Source organism: Onychostoma macrolepis, chromosome 09, assembly GCF_012432095.1.
Source record: "Onychostoma macrolepis isolate SWU-2019 chromosome 09, ASM1243209v1, whole genome shotgun sequence".
NCBI lineage: Eukaryota > Metazoa > Chordata > Actinopteri > Cypriniformes > Cyprinidae > Onychostoma > Onychostoma macrolepis.
The window spans coordinates 28,085,317-28,101,995 of NC_081163.1; the positions used below are offsets into that span (position 1 = coordinate 28,085,317).

The 16,679-nt window shown below is 36.5% G+C and overlaps 1 protein-coding gene across 8 annotated transcripts in view; it reads left to right on the top strand.

The window, feature by feature from the left end:
- Positions 1–16,679, top strand: part of dip2a (disco-interacting protein 2 homolog A) — a 120,333-nt gene that overhangs the window by 61,084 nt on the left and 42,570 nt on the right. For 2 of the 8 annotated variants that reach the window (XM_058786083.1, XM_058786084.1), the window contains exon 1: positions 7,648–8,091. The exons of the other annotated variants lie outside the window; for them this stretch is intronic. The gene's annotated coding sequence lies outside the window, so the exon portion shown is untranslated. Of the gene's footprint in view, positions 1–7,647; positions 8,092–16,679 lie in introns of those variants that run through there. 8 annotated transcript variants of the gene reach the window in all.

Here is a 16,679-nt window from a genome sequence, read left to right on the forward strand (position 1 = left end):
GTGAGCCCAGCCTGTCACACGGCAGAGCAGCTGCATGTGTGTGTGTGTTCTGTGGAATCAGTCATACACACCTGCTTACATGTTTGCACCTGCGTTATCCTGCATTTCAACTCACCTGTACATATCATTTCTAATATTACATATCAGTCACCTCTGTCTTTCTGCGGTCACTTCTGTTCTGTTTAATCAGTCTCAATTGTAGAGGTGGGCTCAGCTGCTTATTTCAATACGAGCTGAAGCCCCCTAAATAGGATCAAGCATCTATATTGTACTGGTTTCATCTATGTAATTACTGCTTTCACTCACTCTCTCTCTCTCTCTCTCTCTCTCTCTCTCTCTCAGATCAACCATTGTTACCTTTCCATTTAGACAAGAAGCTATTTTAGAGGGCACCTTCATTCTTTGTGTTTACACTGGTTTCAGAATTATTTTTTGTCTATAACACATATGACATTTCACCTTTTTGAAAAAGAAGTACACTTTAGAATATTTAGAGCACTTAATATGGAAAAATATTAAAATAAAGTAGGAACTGAATGTAAAGATTTTGGGCAATTTGCATGTTGATTGCAATTAAATGAAAATGTAACATAGTTTAAATTTATATTACATGCAAGTATTTATATAAGTTTTTCCCCTACTTAAGTAGGAATTAAATGCATCTTTATTTGTAATTTCATAATTATATTGTCTTACAAATGTTACTGCCATTGTACTGACAAGCATATATTGTAAACTAAAATTTATTTTACTGTAATTTCTATTGAAATGTATTTCATGTATTTAAATACACATTTGTAATGATGAAGTTGTAATTTAGTACATTTAAAAACGTATTAATTATGCGCATGCTTTAGTATGTTAGTCAACACATCAAAATAAGTGTGCTTTAAAATATGACAAACTATTATTAAAGCAATTATTTTAAATATACTTTAAGGTGAAACTTTTAATTTAAAATTATTACAAAGTGCAAATTTTAAAAGTGTGTTAAGAAACAGTCTTGAAAGTGTAATCTCTTTAAGTACACTTACTGCAAGTGACCTTTTATTTCATTAATATTATCTGCAAGTACAGTTTTTTTTATTTTTTTTATATACTTTTAAAATTTAAAGTATACTGCAAGTGCACATTCAGTAATTCAAATAAGTGCACTTCTTTTTCAGAAGGGTAAACAAATCACAATGAAGATAATATTGTATGGCACGGCAAGTATGTACTAAATACTACATAATAGCTAATGACACAGACAGAGTCACATGGTCTGCATCTTTCGTGTCAGTTCTACATTGACACAGTGTGTGTGTCCACAGCTATTAAATGGATTTGTATGGTGTCCTCTGGAGATGTTTGGTGTTTAATTTCAGCGCTGAGCTGCAAACGCTCCTCAGGCCTTATGAGAGAGTCCCACCCTAATCACCCATTCAGACAGAGCAAAAGTGGCCATTCATATGATAATTCACTTTCATAGAGCCGCTTGGTCCATTTATTTTCAGTTTTAGGGTTTTAATGCCTTTGTGACCGGTAAAATACGACACAGACACAATGACACAATACAAAGCACTCATCTTGCATATTAACACATGCTAACAGTCAGCTGCTGTAGCTATGCTACCTTAATGATTGACATGACCTATCATAGTTTAAATTGACAGATCACTGCTGTTTATCTACTGCTTCTTGACTGAGTTCAGTTTCTAAACCCAACCTTATTTCCTGTCTGAATGAGAAGACCCAAACGCACAGATTTAGTGAGCCAGATGCTAACAGTTTTCTAACTGAAAGATTCAGAGTGTACGTGTGCAGTAAAATCAAACCAATAAATTTATTAGAATTAGAGGTGGACAGTATGACCAAAATCTTATACTTCCCAAAATGAGCATTTAGACTTATGTGTACTTGAATGTTCAAGAACAATACCATTTAAGTATTTTGTCTTTTATTGCCTGAAAGTCATTTTAGGATGTATGTCTGTAAATGTGTTTAACAGCATTCTGTACAGTAATCTGCTGAGTCTCCTGAGCTTTTTGAGCCTGTCAGGCATGTGTGTGTGTGTGTTGTCTGGTATGGTGTAAACTGTATTTAATTCAACAGGCCTCAGTCTGGTCTGGGTTTAACTCACTCTGTTTTTGTCATTTGTTGTTATGATGGAATGACAGTTTATTTCTAGTCTCAGCTCCAGACAACATGCCCACTTTAGCTCAATCTGATGCTCATTACACACACACATGGCAAGAGCTTGATCTGACAAGCTCTAATCTCATTGGCCGGCGTCGGTTTTCAGGAGTCGGTGTGCACAGAATTTACCACTCGGCCACTGTCATGCAAAATGCAGAATCCTATCAGTTTTCCTTAACAAAGCCATTTTACTGGCTGAGACGTTTTATTGGTACTCTGTTCGTTGCTAGATTAGAAATTACTGTGTACATTACTGTGTATTTAATCGTAATATGAAAATACATATATTAATTTAATATATTAATTAAATTATATATCAAATTATATTACTGGAGTTAAAACTAGTTCAATCATGACAACTCTCGGAAGATTTTAGCATGGTGATGGATATGACAATGTTATTGTATTTGGTCTTGGCGGAATAGATCTGCTACGCTGCTGCTGAATTGCTGCTGATGGTTATTGCTGTAATTGTAGATTATTGCTGCTGCTGCAAGCAAGTACAGGAACTTGCTACTGCCAATGCATATGGCGATACGGTGCTGTAAATATTTAAGACATACTGCTGCTGCACAAATAGCATATAAAATAACCCATAGAAGATCTACACAGGTGGAACTGGGGAAGATGGAGGGTTTCAGAGAAACTCTGAAAGCGTGCTGCAAGAATCTCACGTGAATGCTAGCCAGCCATATAAATGCAAGGCAGTAAGCTCATTGGCTGAATATGCAACATGAACCAATTAGCTTGTGCCAAGTCGTTTAACTCTCTGAATATCATCAGTTACATTAACAACCCATCAGCCTGTGACATCTAGAGTTTCATGACTGAACTATATATTTAAATTAAACATTTATTTTTTTATTTGTGTTTTTGTTAGCATTTGGTTAGCAAGCTAGCAATTTCACCTACTAGCTTAGCATAGTGCCAACTAATAATAAAGAATTTTATTTTCATTTTCAAATTGAAATGTTCAATGAGTGGCACATGTGCAGTTTTATTCATAACAAGTGAATGTGAATCTGGCAATGTTTTATAACACTGGTTGTTGTACGCATCACGGCAGTTTGAAAATGAAATGCCTGGTGAGTGACACTAAAAGATTAACGCTCTGTCACGTTTGAAAATAACATACCTAACTGATAGTGTTAACGAAAGCAAGTGTGAAATAAATATATATATATATTCTGAAGCAATTTTAGCTTGCTTATTCTTTAAGCTTGTTTATGTTTCACAATACTCGTACCAGGTGAGCTACTGAGCAAGTTTACTACATCAGAAAAGCTATACATATGGAGCTGGTTATGTATTGCAAGCGTCAAAATATTAGTTTACAAGCCGTGAGGTTGTAACATACTATTTTACAAGGAACTTAATAAATATTCTGTCCCTGTAATCATATAAGTTTAAAAACAAATAAAAGTTGTTACTTTCGTTGCCACTAGTTGTCATTTTAGCTGAATTGTATGCAAAAAGTAGGTAGAGGCATGTTTTTCCAGTGAGCCTCTATTGTTTTGAATTGTGTGGCTCTGGCAAGGTCTTATCTGGCTTTGATATTCTGCAAAGAAATTTTAATTATCATTTGCAAATGTTTTTAAAATGTCCATTTTTTATTATTGAAAACCAGCCAATGGGTGTTTCTGGCCTGTGTGTGTGTGTTGGATGGCTGCTCCTCTTCCGTGTTCCCCAGTGTGACAGCAATCCCAGCACCCGTCTCCCCTTCAGTGTAAACGCCCTAATTATTCGTGTAGCAAACGAGAGAAAGACAGAGAGGAAGTTAATGAGAGGTGGGGGGTGAAATCCCTCCCTCTCTTCCTGCCTCCCTCTTCCCCCCTTTCTTTCCCTCTTTTTATCTTACAATCCCTGTCTGCTCGGGTAAATCCCTCTCCCTTTCCATCTCTCCTTCCTTTTGGCTGTTTTCTCCTCTCATGTTCTTACCTTCCTGTCTCTCACCCCCAAATTTTGTTGATATCGCTCGCCCCAATTTGCATATTTTAAAGATTTTCACCGTGAGGTAATCCATCTGGAATAGCTGGAATTCATATGCAGAGCATAATCAGTGTCTTATTCACGGAACTGTATGTTTGTCGTGCATGAGAGACGACCCATTTGTATTGCTGATTGCATCTCTGCAGCACGTCTTGTAAATGTCGATGTCTCCGTGGATAGAGTCAAAGGCTGCAGACGTGTCGTGAAGCGGTGAGGATAAATGATCCTGGGTGAGAAGGTCTAGTCCCCCTCTTTCTTTCCTTTCTCTTTATCTCTCGCTTTCCGAGTAAACCATCAGCTTCCTTTTGTGTGAATTCCTCCTCTCACTCTCCTTTGTGTAAATCGGCCTTAATGTTGCCTAATTGATGTTCAGCTATTCATTAAAGGGGCTGGTGGCTGATAGTCCCTCAGCCTCCCTCAGGAGTCAAACACACTTCCTGTTTTCACTGGAGTGACATTATAATCAAATCCGCTGGTGTTATAGACTGTCATCTGTGTTTTCTGTACCGTAGAGGCTGCACCTGTCTCATTGCAAATACCTGCTGCTCATACAACTGGTGGATCTTTTGATTTATCTTATCGCATGAAGGTATTACTAATACCTTATAATATACATTGTAAGTGACATTTAGTTGTCAAATTACAGAATCATTCAGTGAAGATGGTTGTTGTGAAGCGCTTCAGTTCATTGAGTGCAGCTTGTTCACCTTTTAACAACTGGGTCATTTTACAATAAAGATTATGACTATGGTGATTTAAGATTTATAAGGGTGTTCTGAAGTTTTATTCAGCATAAATAGTATTTGTGTGATTCATATATCAATATTTACAGTCCTATATACAATGTTCCCTTACAGTAAATTCAACCTTACATCTGGACGCTATTCTAAACAATAACCAATATGAAATGTAACCAATATTTACTTTTTTGAATATAAACACTACTGTTTAAAAGTTTGGGGTTTACATTAAAACAGCAATATTGTGAAATAATTGTAATGTATTTTAAAATGTAATTTATTCTTGTGATGCAAAGAATAATTTTGAAAAATGAACCATGATACATTTTTTTTCTTTGATTGGATTCTTTGAACAGAAAGTTCAAAAGATCATCATCAGTTATTTGAAGCAGAACTCTTTTGTAACATTATAAAAATGTCTTTACTGTCAGTTTTGATGAATTTAATTTCTGAATCACAGAAATGTGAACTCAGTAATGAGTCTGAATGAGTGAATCTGATTCAAACCATGTTTTGCGAATATTGTGACTGACCCATTAAAAAGAGCCAATTTATAATTCATAATTCAGACAATGCACACTGTCTTTGCATTTTTTTCCCCCATCACTATATGCCAGTTATATCTAATGAAAACACATACATTTTCCCAGCTGTTGTCAAAGTCGGCTAAATTTTAAATTAATTGACTCTTTATGATTTTTTATGGTTGCAATTTTTCACAAGAACATGTCATTGCTTGTAAGCTGCATTCTAAGCGACTGTGAATACCTCAGCATGGAAATGATCCATATGATACACCATCTGCAGATCCCGTGTATGGCTTGATTCTTCTCGCTGAAGCTTGTTAAAGCTGATTAGCCGTTGGCGCCTACACTGTGTTTATGCTTCAGGGTGTGTATTTGTGTATGTGTGCAATTAGACAGTGCGCCCGCTTTAGAAAGGATCTAGCACTTGTGTTTCACGCTTTGACTGAGAAGATTAGACGGAAATCTTGTATTGTGTGTTTACAGACTTAAGACTTAATGATTATGTTTGGCCACAAAGAACCATCTCAAAGGGTCCTTGCTCTGTGACTCATCTAGAAAGATCTCAAAAATAAAACTTAGAGGTGAGAATTCAGCATGTGGGACAAAAGTTAGCTTGGGTTTTCGTTGTATACATTTAGTGCTGTGACTAATAGAACTGCATGAACAACATCTTGAGCTTGTTGTGATATATTTTCTTTGAAAAAACATGTGAGGTCACGTTTAGCTTGTGTTCTGTGGTATCTCTGGTATCCTCCTCCGTTGGGTGGTGGTCGCTCGCTAAAACAGATTGGAGAACACTGCTCTCTTTCTCTCCCTAACAAGATCACACAATGTCACAGTGTCACCGGAGGGTCAATAGTCTCCTCAGCTCTGGGATTCCTCAATAACAGGGGTGCTGACACTGGCTGCAAAGTCAATGAATGCAGTTCCTGTGTCTTGGACGGATTTTGGCGTGACAGGTGTGTCTTGTGCTATCTGTGTCTTATGTGAAGGTTTGTTATATAGCTGAGTGTGTGTTTGTTTATATGTAAATAATGGATTCAGTAAGAAAAAAAGGGTTTCAGAGCCTGATGGGAAGCATTGTAGAAGCTTTTTAATCTCATAAAGAACTTTTTATACTCTAGTTCTTCTTCAAAAAGCTATGCACTTCTGTTTTAAATGAAAAACTGATCTATAAATAATAATTCTGTCATGATTTACTCCTAGTGTCATTTCAAACCCTGTGATGTTCTTTCAGGGAGCACAAAAGGAGATGTTTTGAAGAATGGTCATGTTCTTATCTATACAATAAATAGGGACGGATGTTGTCAAGCTCCAGAAACGAAAGGAAGAAGTCATGTGACACTCATTGCAAGTCATTATTTGCTGAAATTCTTGGAGCTATTAATCTCATTTGCATTCACTAATGCCAAATGCCATTTTTGATGCATATCTCGACAAATTTAATATGTCGATGTGCAAATCAGCAAGATTTTCAGTGAGCAATAATAATTTGTATTTTTATATAGCGCCTTTAAAGGTAGCCTCTCAATGCAGTTCATACAGTAATATCTAATGCATTAGGTTAACAAATTAAACCTTACAGTAGTGTAGCCAAGCTTATTAATAATAAAACAGAATACAATATCAAAGTGTTGCCAAAATTATTAATAATAAAATTGAATAAAATATAAAAACACTCAAGTAAAAACTTGTTATGGTGCTTTTATCATTCATTGACAGCATTCAAACACATTCACTTGAACAGAGAAAGCTCTTCAAATTCTCAAATGTTTTAAGATGTCAAACAAAAGTTGGGTATAAATGACATGAGTTGGGCCATTTTTTTTAATTTTTGGATGAACTTTTCTTTTAAATAACCCAGAAATCAATCAGCTTATCTGAAGTATCTTAAAGATCTTTGATGCATATGACTCTAGAACCTTATATTGCAAAAAAAAAAGAAGATTCTTCATTGCTGATGCTAAGGTGCTGCAAAGATCCTCTGAAGAACCTTTATTTGTGTAAGTGTGTTAAGGGTGGTGGGGGTTGGAGCATTTTTAACGCTCTAATCCGTCAGCCTGGCTCGGCTCTGTGTGCAGAACTGGGATGAGAGGAGGGTGGGAGAGAAATGGAGGGGAGGGGTAATAGAGGAACAAGAGGAGAGAGAGGGCTGAGGTTTGGGGGGGAGGAGGACAGACGGGAGGAAATGTGTGTGAGAGAGAGATAGAGACAGCAAAGGTTTCCACATTTCTCTTTGAGAGGAAACAAAGAGCTTTTCCAAACCTCAAGCGCCTGACTTCAGCGCTCACCCTGCGTCCCGACGGTGTCATCCGGCCTGGCGTGACCTCAGCGTGGAGCTCTGCGCCTGTTTCTGGTTCCCGTCTGCCCTGTGAAGTTGACGGGACTCTGGTTACAGCATGTGAGCGGGGAGCAGCCTCAGCAGAGCTGCGTCTGTGTGCGGCTTGCGTGGTTGGATGAGTTGTGGGCACGTGCGCCGTCACTGCTGCTGACTCCACTGTGTGGTTTGGCTGCCCTGCTGCCAGACAGACACACAGAGACGCAGACAGCCTTCCAGAGCCGAGAAAACCCTGCGCTTTAGACTTTCTGTAAGAGTGTTGGACGGCTCTCCGGAAGAGTTTTTCACACCTGCGCTGGCGAGATGTGCTGATCGAGTGGTAAGTGGGTGATGATGGGAAACTTTGACACATTGTAAAAAGTGGTGACTTGCAATTGTTACCTTAAAGAACTGCACTAAAACAATGCAAGTCAGAAATTGCTTTTAAATTTCAGTCAGAAATTGTTGTAAAATTCACAAATAATTATAAACGCTTGTTGCAAGCTGAACATGTGCTAAATGAATAAATGTAAATGTAAATGAATTAAAAGTGAATTTTTAAAGTAAAGATTGAAATGTTCTTGCAAAACCTAAGCTACTCCAATGATCTTACAATAAACTTCAAAAAGTAATTTTATAAAGTCAACTTTTTTTAAAACCTTTTTTAACCTGATTTAAACCATAAAAATTAGTTTTGTTGGTATAAATACATGCATTTAAATTTATTTGGTGATGTTAAATATTTTTGACCAGTTCATTTTTAATTTCTTCTTTTATTGTAGGCACGTTTTCTCTGTTAAGTTTGTGGGTAAATTGCATCCTGTTATTGAGACAGGCGACTTGTGTTCTCAGTTGTGTTTCATTCAGGTAACAACTTTATTTTTATCCTAAAATTGGGAGAAATAAAAACACACACATGAGGCTCACTGAATATGAATACTGAGGCTGAATATGGCTAACAAAGCTCAAATAATTTAGTCATGTATATATTCGATGAGAAATGTTTGAGGTTATATTGAGACTGGTTGTAGGCTTGAGCACAGTTTGAGACACTATTGAGATCTCTTTTGAAACTCTAGAGGACACATGTGAGATCACAGGGGTCTTTTTAATTGGAAAAGTCTGAGAAGTAAGATTATCTCTATTTGCTCTCCATTTAATCTCATTACTGTTTTGGAGAAACAGTTGAGATCACGAGATCTCATTTGTAATTATTCTGACCTTGAAAAAATGGGGGCTGAATATTTTTGATGTTAGATCAGTAATTGTTTCATGATTAAGGAATGCAAAAAAAAAAAAAATTAATAATCAAGTTCATTATTAGTCATCTGATTTTGCCATACTAGCAGGGGTATTTTGAGTCATTCACAAGCACAATTATGTTTCCTGTCAGAAAAGTTTGATGGCAACATTTTGTGTAAACTGCAGTAATCACTGTGGCCGATCAGAAGACATGGGTTTGGCAGTGATTATGCCAGGCTGGCACAGGCGTGATGTATGGCAGCAGGGAGAGCGGGTGCAGTGGGCATCAGATGGGTGCAGCGCTTGGAGAGAGGTGTGGCTCATTATTGTCTGGAAATAATTTTTGATGGCTTTTTCCTCTGACCTATTGTGTTCACCTCATGTTATGCTGGTTGTGGTGATTGTGGTGTACTGTGAAGATGCAGCGGTTTTGTGGTTTAAGCTGCCACTGTGTGGACATTGGATTCTGTTAGACTGTGTGTGTGTGTTTGTGTGTGAGAGGGAGTTTTGGGGGATGGTGGTGAGAAAGAGGGTGAGATTTGTCTCTCATATCCTCTTCCACACACATTCATTTTAGAAACACAAATGGACTAGAGCTTGAAGAGAATTTTTTCAAGTTTAAAGCTTATTTCTTTATTTTAATTACCTTTGCTAATTTAAACAGCATTGTTAGCAACATTTTGGCTCATGTTATTTCAGATTCTTGTTGTTGTTGTTAACAAAGATATTGCTGGTAAATATCAAATGTGTGTATGTGTTTAAAGGACAAGAAGCATATTTATCTACATGTCGCAAGCATGGAATTTGTGTCTCATCTCCTCTTTCTTACACATAAAAATTCAAATGTACTAGAGTTTGAAGAGATTTTTTAAGATTGAAAGTTGTTTTTGTTTTTAATCCAAAGTGATTTACAGGAGGAACAACAATATTCGTAATATACAATGCCACGTTTGTTTGTTTTTTGTTGTGTGTATTACAAATATAGTTGGCTTCTTGATGAATTGCTTTTGTTCCTCTTTTGTAAGTCGCTTTATTTATCTTTGCTAAATGAATTAGCATTGGAAACATTGTTTTTGCACATATAATTTCAGACTTTTTGTGCAAGTAGCTTGTTTAATGGTTTATTTATTTATTTATTTTAAAGAGTCCTATTTATTTTTAGTACCTCCCCTTAAAAATATTCTAGTGAAAATGTATTGTTACTTTCATTTTTTTATTTATTTGTTTGTTTCTTTTATAAATATATATATGTTTTTTACATTTTTGAACATTTTGAATGAATGAATGAATGGTTTATTTATTTATTTATTTTTTAAAAGAGTCCTATTTATTTTTAGTACCTCCACTTAAAAATATTCTGGTGCAAATTTATTGTTACTTTTATTTATTTATCTGTGTATTTATTTGTTTTATAAACTTTTTTTAAATTTTTTTTTGCTGAATGAATGAATGAATGAATGACCATGCATACAATGTGATTGTCCCCATAATGAATTTATGATTAGACTATAAATGCATTACTTTTTGTTGTTGTCAAACCTGTCAAAATGATAAAGCTTAAGTTGTTTTAAACCAGAACGCTCTTTTAACTTTGAGGTTTTGTTGTATCAGTTTACTGCATCATTATTAACAGCCTGACAAACAGATCCTGGATCTTCCTTTCTTTTTTACAGTGGAGATTTGTCGCGCTGATACCATTTCTGAGACTGTATGTGATTGGAATAGACTGAATGCAGACATGAGCAGCTCCCTGCTTCCATAGTGATGGTCCATGTCTAAACGCTGCCTAATCGCCCGGCCCCTCCCATTTGTTCCCAGGGGGTCCTGGGCTCTTTCAGATGGTGGGGTAGGGACTGTTTAAAGTGATAGGGCTGCACCAGTGGGGCTCACAGAGATGGCAGCAGCGCAGCAGAAGACACTAGGGATGATTGCAGCCATCAGGAGATGAAACTTGTGTGTTTGGTGAGAGCTCTGTCTGAAATATGTGCACCTGCAGTGGTTTGTGTGGGTGTGCTTGTGTGTGTGTGCACGTCTTTGAAAGCAGTGTATTCTTATTGTGGAATAAACAAAGCTTTTGGAATTTCCTCAGAAGCGTAAACATACAATAATTCATGCATTTAAGAGAGCATCTTCTCATTAGACATTTGGTGAAGAAACAATTTTCAGCAGAAAGTGCAAGTAAATTTCACAATTAATTACAAAAAAACAGCAAGTAACACACAAATTTTGATAGTTAAAGTTTAATATTATTTTCATTTAAATGTATCTTTTTTTTTTTTACAGTGTATTATGGCAATGTTAATTACAGTTTCAAACAGACTTTAAAATCTGAACAGATTTTAAAACACTAGGCATCATGCACTTGGCAACTTTGTAAATGGTTACAGAGAAAAACTTGGCATCGAACACTAAATGACTGAGGATCACACACACTTTCAGACTTTTCAAGTCATTCTGAACACAACAAACTCACACAGAACATGCACCTCAAACATACTAGGAGACACATGACAAATGAAAACAAAATGTCTTCTAAAATCTGCACAAAATATCATATTTGATATCCTAAAACTGGATGGAATCATAGTCAGAAGCTAAAATACTGGAGTCTGTGCCCATCATACACTACTCGTTTTTCTGTGAAAACTCAGACTTCCCAAAATCTGCAGACAGGCTATGACTTTCAGCATCTGGCTTTGACTTATCCAGACTGCAAAAATGTGTGTAATCTGTATAGTGTATTTTAGCCTTTGAAGAGAGCATCAAAAATATATCTTGAATAGACTGAGCTTCCACATGTCAGCAGTGGACATAACTGGTTGGAATAACCTATAACTGCTGGAAATAGGAAGTTATTGTCCTATGACACAAATCTTTCTGGTAGGAAAGCAGTGCTATTCAATAGCTATCAGTCAATTACAGTCATCTGAAGAATGGGGGAGAATGCTGGGAGATTTGTAGCTGCTCAGAAGCCCATGTGTCACCAGGGCAAGAAGGAGTGGCACCTGTAAATGAGAGTCAGCGAGTGCTTCTTCTCTCCAGAGTTTCTCATTCCGAGCAGAATGAGAAATTATTCCTCAGGACAGAAATCTGGGTCAGTCTGTGACTGGAATGCACATAAATACATGTCTGGTGTGTGGTGAAAACTTTATGGAGATGGAGTGACATGACTGAGAGGACAATTTAAAATAGTGAGTGATGGGCAATAGCAGTCACATAATGATGGTATAGGAATGATGATGATGATGGTATAGGAAAAAAAAAAAAAAAAAAAAAGAGGCAGTCAAGACATTTTTGAATTGGATATATCATAGGGGTGCAATGATAAAATCTGAACCCTATTACTAGACCTGCACAAAAGTTTTGGCTAATTTGACTACACTTTGTGTGGAATTCTGCTGTTTACCTCACAGAATTAGCATAGGGAATGCAGAAAAAAATTCTGCCAGGCTTGATATTGGCTGATCCAACTGTGATATGTATTTTTCTGAAAGCCACCACATCTTTACAAGCATCAACTCAGAATTGACCTTATTTACTTTTTATGAGACCTTCATGGTCTTAATGTACACAAATGATCAGTTGGTGCCTCCCCAGTTTATTCTATTATGATCTATCTTTGAAGTCAGAATCTCACCTCTGCATTTACAGAGCCCAGTTCAGCAGATATAAATGGGCTGGAGAGTGTCTGTGTGGCAGCTGTGGCCACCTGACTGTGCCTCCATCAGTAGCTAATGGCCAGTTCTTGTAGTTTGATGTGGGAGGGATGTGCACCTGATCCCCATCCATACCGACATCACCTCTTATTGACCGCACACACGGGGAGAGCTCATTGACCTTTGACTTTTATCTTCAAGCGCTCTGAACTATAGTGTCATTTAAAACAGAATCTTCACAACAGAATCTCAAAGCTCCTGCTGTGGGGCTGATCATTAGCCAGATGTTCTCATTATTCAGAATATTTTTTCTTAACATTTTCTTTTTTATTACTAAATACATTTTTCGATAGTAATGGTCATAGTCAGTGGCTAGTGTGAAGGTGTGGTCAGATTAGCAACATTTTGGCAACAAAATGCATTGTCAATAGAGTAGCGATATATGAAGCACATCTCGCATAGAAGCCATTTTCAAACCAAGTGGCTTTCTGTTGGTCAGTGTGGCAAATTCATGTGAACACAGTTTTAATTTAATTTAATTTAATTTAATTTAATTTAATTTTGTATTTATTTATTTGCTGAAATAATATGTTCCATATAGATTATCGTAATGGCCGATACTGGATATATATATATATTTAATGCTATTGAATGATATTGATCATAAATTGGCTGATAGTGGATATTTAACTAATTTAATGAAGTACATGTCCATTTTCCCTTTTTTACTTTTATATTACTTATGCCATTATCTAGCATTCACTTAAGTTCTTTAAAAGCATGAATAATTTCAATTTCTCAAAATGAATATCCAATTTTCATACTGTATTCATAATGTTATGATGGCTAAACTTCTAGCATTTAACATAATCGATTTTAGATTTTATTTTTCTTTATTTATTTAGATAAAATAGTGGCAAATTTAAATAACAGCCATTTATCGGTAATTGGCCTTAACATGAAAAAAATTATATTATCTTATAAGTATCGGATGCTGATTGATTTTATTTATTTATTTTTTACTTATTTAGACAAAATAGTATAGAATTTTAATATTAGCCATTTATCGGTTAATGGCCTTAACATGAAAAATTTTTATCGGCTTATCAGTATTGGTCGATTTTTTCTTTTCGTTTTTAGTGTTTTATTTTCCAATTATTGAGACAAAATAGCATAAAATTTTATTATGAGACATTTATCGGTTATTGTCCTTGACATAAAAATATATCGGTTTATTGGTACTGATAAACTGATTTTAGCCTTTAGTGTTTTATAGACAGTGTTTTATTTATTATTATTATTTATCTATTAATTTATATAGACAAAATACTTATTTTTAAATACTTAATTTTAATATCATTTATCGGTTATCCATTTATCAGTTATCCACCTTAACATGGAAAAAATTATGAGCATATCATTATGAGCTGAATAATTTTAGTTTTAATAATTAAATAAAAAAATGTTTTTGACAAAATTGTACATAATTTTTACACAAGCCATTTATCGGTTAACTAGGGGGGAAAAAATGGTTTATCGGTAATGGTCAGAATGTTACTATTTGTGCATTGTGAGATGCTCTGTTTCTAAGTACTGCATTCTGTACACTTCAGCTTCACTAATCTGTGGCCCAACGCTGTGGCCTGGATGAGCTGAAGTCTCCTGTAACAGAAGGAGGTAGTTCAGAGAGGTTGTGTAGGCAGGAGAATAGCTGTCTATTGTGTGTTGCACCATGCTCTGTGTTTGAGCAGACAATGCATGCGTCAGGTCAGCTGCCTGAGCTCTGCTACAGTAGCGCATTGTTTGCATGATCCACATCTCGCTCTGGAGACAGTAGACCTCTCAGCTCTTGACGGTGACTCAGGGGCATCTGTACACATTGGCGACAGTGTCTGCTGATCACACCTCTGCTGCCGCCCGCTGAAAAGCTCAGTCATTCTGCTTGTCGGTGAACTCATCCATCTTTCTCGAAGACAAGCCTTGTTTCTAGCTTTCGACATCAACTTTGGCATATCTTTGAGGTAAAATGATAGGGTTTAGTGGCTGTTGTGAACTGCAGGTTAACTGTGTTGATTGGCGACCCAGCTGTTTGAGTGGTATGTTTTCCCAGCACCCCCCTCCTGCAGAGGTTTTTATCATCTTCTCTGGATGGCTGAGAAAGGCATGGGGAGGGGAATGTGTCAGAGACTGTTTGGGAGCCTCACTTTTCTTTAGTGGTGTCAGTCAGCAGGGCCGTGGCCTCCACGCTGAATCAATATGGCTTTTGTTGGAGGAGAAAAAGCTCCTTTACAGGCTTGGATCTTGGAGGGAAGCAGGGTGATGCAGGATAACAAGGGAATAAGCATCCCGACACAAGGTTTCAACATTCCCAAACAGGACCAATGTGACACATTTAGCAGTGTTAATTTTCAGTCCTCATCTTTGATTTTCTCACAGCCACAGCGCATACTCCTACAAACCAGTCAACGTGACCTGATCGGTTGGTTCACTTGGGGTTGTCCATTGATTTCATGCTTATTTGGCCTGTTTTATCATTATAATGTCTGATCGTGGGTTTCATGTCAATAATCCCAGCTGTGCGCTTGGTATAATAACTGTCAGACATCTCATATACTCAGACCCCATCACAAAGACTCCATAAATGTATCCATTCATCTGTCATAGGAAAGACTCAGTTGACCATGACAGTCACAAATGGGACCATTTTCAGCTTTATATTTGGCTTTCGTATGTTTTCATCTCTCATATGTTTGATTTTCAGTGTTTATTTCCTCTTTATGTGATTGAAGAGTAACTGAAGTGTGGCAGGCTGAGGTCTGCCCGTGCCATTGTGGTGGCATTACTGATCGGAAAGGTCTCCATTAATTTATAAAATTGCATGTGTCTCAGACAGCCTGTAATTAGGCCTGTTTGTATCAGAGCCCAGACTGCCGTCAGCAATATCTGCTGGTGTAATAAACAGGAGGAAAATCGCTCCAAGTGTGTCAGTTAAATTATATTTTAATAACTATTTATGAAGTTTGGAGTAAAAATTCTATAATTCTCCGCTGATTTATTAAACATCTGCTAGAACTGACTGGCGCAGTACATTAAAAGTAATGTGTTTAGGTTTGAAGGTTTGTTTTAGACTAGTACATGCTTTCTTATTCTCTTCTGTTGAATAGTATACTGTCATTCAAAAGTTTGGTTTTGGTCTTTTTTTAAACATTTTAATGTTTCATATGAGCTACAAGACTACATTTATTTGATCAAAATACAGTAAAAACAGTGATATTGTTACAATTTAAAATAATAAAGAAATCCCTTCGTTTTCCTTTTTAATGTATTTTAAAATGTCATTTATTCCTGCTATGCAAAGCTGAATTTTCAGCATCATTACTCCAGTCTTCGGTGTCACATGATCTTTCAGAAATCGTTGTAATATGCTGATTTGCTGCTCAAGAAATATTTCTTATTATCATTTATGTTGAAAACATATGTGCTGCTGTATACAGTATGTTTTGTGGAAACTGATGCATTTTCTCATGATTCTTTGATTAATAGTAAGTTCAAAAGAACAGACGTACTTTGAAATAGAATTATTTTGTAACAATGTAAAAGCCTTTACTCAATTGAATGCATCCTTGCTGAATAAAAAATATTAATTTATCACATATTGCTTAATCAACTCGGCTATATTTGCCTCTATGAACAATAGTAACTTTAAAGGGTTAGCTTAGGCTCCTTAAAGCAGTTATTGCAGTGCAGTATTGTCTTTTCATCAGGGTTGTTTGATAAACTAAGATATTTTTAGTAAAAGGATGATTATAAGCTCAGGTATGAGTGGAGTGAATATTGAAGCCTACATAAGCCGTTGTTCTGGGAATTTGTGTTTGCGCTGCCAGTTTGCAGTGCATTGCTATTTCTAAACGGCAGTTGAGTGTTTACGGACCGTGCGGAGCTCAGCGCATCAGCGGCCTGGTGAACTTTCTCTGTGCCCTGCTGTGCCAGGGTGATGGGCTGACGCTGAGCAATGTGATGCCAGCTTTTC